We start from the raw sequence: 3681 nt of genomic DNA, 5'->3' as shown, positions 1-3681 counted from the left end.
AGTCCGAACAATCATTTCCGGAGAGGAGGATAGGATCTGGATGGGGATAGGTCTCAATGCCGGCAGAAGCGGCGAGAGTAGCAAACCCTAACATGACGGGAGAAACTAACATGAGTTACACACTTCGTTTAGCTACTTAAGATGTTGTTTCGCACTCTGATAGTCTTTTTGTTTAATAAATGATTGTGCGCATCGCTTGAGACTGAGGCCGACGTAATCCTCTTTTTGGGGAAAACGTATTTCGTCTTCCTTCAGCGACCGGTCATTGTTTCCTTCGATCCGGTTTGAGACGGGTCGATCGGCCAGAGCTTGTTAGGTGGTATGTGTACATAGGATACTTGAGTTGGCGACCTCTTCTAGATATCAGCGACCGGTCATTGTTTCCTTCGATCCAGTTTGAGACGGGTCGATCGGCCAGAGCTTGTTAGGTGGTACGTGTACATAGGATACTTGAGCTGGCGACCTCTTCTAGATATCAGATGACCCTTACATGTGGGACCCACCATGCATGCATTTTTCTGTTGGTACATTTGGCTTACGCTTAGATAAACGTGATTGAATACTTTGACATTTGCTGCTCTGCTGAAGATATAGATCTAAGGCAACTCCATTGTGCTTCACCAAACAGACCATACCAAATGGTCACGGACAGTGGTTAGCGAGACGCCATTCAACTCTATACATCAAATGTCCGTTTAAGGCCTTGCGTCAAAACACTAGTAATCCACGCACACATACGTACATGCTAAGGTGCTGCAAGGACCAGCTCTGGAAGTTACAGCAATGGCAGCTAGGTCGTTGCTTCCGGCCGTTCTCCTCCTGGGCCTCCTCTTAAGCCGCGCCGGCTCCAGCCCTCCGCCGGAGCCGGTGGTTTGCGCCCGTGGCATGTCCGACTGCACCGTCACCAACGTGTATGGCTCTTTCCCGGACCGCACCATCTGCCCCGCGGCCAAGGCCACGTTCCCGCGCACCGAGGAGGAGCTCGTGGCCGCCGTGGCGGCTGCCGCGGCGATGAAGCGCAAGGTGAAGGTGGCCACCAGGCACTCCCACAGCTTCCCCAAGCTAGCCTGCCCTGGCGGCCGCGAAGGCACGATCATCAGCACGGAGCGGCTCAACCGGACGGTGAGCGTCGACACTGCCAAGGGGCTGATGACCGTCGAGAGCGGCATGGTGCTCCGGGACCTGATCCACGCCGCCGCAGCCGCCGGTCTCGCGCTGCCGCACTCGCCGTACTGGTACGGCCTCACCATCGGGGGGCTGCTCGCGACGGGCGCGCACGGGAGCTCGCTGTGGGGAAAGGGCAGCGCCGTGCACGAGTACGTGGTCGGGATGAGGATCGTGACGCCGGCGCCAGCGAGCCAGGGATTCGCTGTGGTCAGGGAGCTCGGCTCCAAGCACCCTGACCTCGACGCGACCAAGGTCTCCCTCGGCGTTCTTGGCGTCGTCTCCCAGGTATGAACCTACGTGGCTACAGGTGCTGGTTCCTTCGGATCCATCCATGCGCATGATACATGTATGTATGTACTGTGAAATGTATTAGCTGTTGCATCTATGGAGATTAACCACTACGGAGTAGTACCATCTTATTGCCTTGGAGTGAAAGATAAGTTTACTTAACTATGGCTTTTAATTGGATCTAGTTAGTCGTTGCTGTTAGTTCACGTACGGTTTTTGCAAAATCTCATTCGGTGAGGTTTCGTCCAGGTTTTGAGCCATTCGATGTCTCCGCCTGTAGGTTTTCACGTCCATATGTTTCGTGAGAGATCAGATCAGTGCGTCGATGTACACGCAAGGAAAACTCAGGCGGCTTAAATGTAGACGAACTTGTTAACTAATCCTTCCTTCTTTGGTGTCATGTGCAGGTTACTCTGCAGTTGCAGCCGATGTTCAAGCGCTCGGTCACGTTCGTGGAGCGCGACGACTCAGACTTCGCGGCGCAGGTGGCTGTGTGGGGCGATCGGCACGAGTTTGGCGACATGACGTGGCTGCCGTGGCAGGCCAAGGTCATCTACCGCGAGGACGGACGCGTTGATGTCTCATCGCCTGGCAATGGCTTCAACAACTACCTCGGCTTCCGCTCTAACCCGACGCTCGGGCTCATCATTGCCAGAGCCGCGGAGGAGCGCCTAGAGGAGGACGGCGACGACATCGCACGGTGCCTGGCGGCGCTGGTGCCCGCAGCGACGTTCAAGCTGCAGGGGTACGGCTTCACGAACGACGGCTCCTTCTTCACCGGATACCCGGTGGTCGGGTACCAGCACCGCATCCAGGCGTCTGGCACATGCATTGACGGCAAGGAGGACGGGCTCCTTTCCTCGTGCCCGTGGGACCCACGCATCCGGAGCTTCTTCTTCTACAACTCTGGCTTCAGTGTTGGGCTCTCCAAAGCTCCGGCATTGGTTGCCGACATGCGGCGACTCCGTGACCTCAGCCCGCGTGCCTTATGTGGTTTGGACGCCAAGATGGGTCTGCTCGTCCGCTATGTCAGGGCCTCATCTGCCTACCTCGGCAAGGTGGAGGACTCGGTCGACTTCGACATCACCTACTACCGGAGCTACACCGAAGGCACGCTGCGAGCGCATTCTGATGTAATCGACGAGCTCGAACAACTAGCTTTGCGAAAGTACAACGCCGTCCCACACTGGGGCAAGAACCGCAACTTTGCCTTCGACGGTGCCATCACCAAGTACGCAAAGACCGGCGAGTTCCTCAAGGTGAAGGAGAGGTATGACCCTGACGGGATCTTCTCTAGCGAGTGGAGCGACCAGGTGCCCAAACATTGTCCAGAAGGGTTGCGCCATGGAAGGGTCCTGCATCTGCTCTGACGAGTCGCACTGCGCGCCAGAACAGGGCTATTTCTGTCGGCCGGGAAAGGTGTATGCAGAGGCGAGGATTTGCTCGCTCCAACCTGCCTCTGGACACACGCACACCAATCACCAGGATGAACTGTGATTGAAATAGATAATTGAAACTCCATTTTACAACAAAAAATAGATAATCGAAGCTCGATGTATGGGTCAAGAAGCTCTGCAATCTAATGTTGAATTAGTACGTTTTTTGTTAGTGGTTTGTTAATATTTTTCACTTTCGTCCATAGAATTATCTCTATGTACGCTTCTATAGATTTATCTCCATGTTTGTTTCCCTTGAATTGTTGTATGTGTACTTTACTTCACGTTATGTTTTCATTGAATTTTAGTTCCATGTGTACTTACTTCACTTGCGTTATGCAAAAGATGTTTTTGTCGGCAAGATTTTGGATAAGGCGCGGAAAAAATGGTTACCGGACGGTAACCATAAATCCCAATACCCCACGAAAAATCGCCTTAGGGCATTTTCAACACGGACCCTCAAACCACCCGCAGCCGGGTGTGTATCAGTCCGTTTGGCGGTCCGGACGTATTTTCTCCCGCAAACCGAAGACAAACTGGGGGCTTCACGCACGTCCGGACCGTTGTCACGCCCACGTCTGATTGCCCTGGCCCATCAAAAAGCCCCCACCCTCGCCCGCGCGCGCTTCCCACCCGGCGTCAGTTGCGCATTCATGTCGCTGGAGAGCGGCCGCTCCGCGTTGACGCCAACGCATATCGAATGCGACCTCTCACTACCATCATTGAAGCTGCGCGACAGCTGAGAGAGCGCCGCCCATTGCACACCCGGCTGAACACACCTCCTCGCCGT

General features: G+C 54.7%; 1 pseudogene; it reads left to right on the top strand.

The window, feature by feature from the left end:
• Window positions 1–641: 641 nt before the first annotated feature.
• LOC119338699 lies at window positions 642–3160 on the top strand (annotated as a pseudogene).
• The last annotated feature ends 521 nt before the right edge of the window (window positions 3161–3681 follow it).

The sequence above is a fragment of the Triticum dicoccoides genome, chromosome 7B (assembly GCF_002162155.2).
Source record: "Triticum dicoccoides isolate Atlit2015 ecotype Zavitan chromosome 7B, WEW_v2.0, whole genome shotgun sequence".
In the NCBI taxonomy this organism is placed as follows: Eukaryota; Viridiplantae; Streptophyta; class Magnoliopsida; order Poales; family Poaceae; genus Triticum; species Triticum dicoccoides.
Note: the sequence above shows the minus strand (reverse complement) of the source record. Positions and strands in the feature narration are given on the sequence as shown.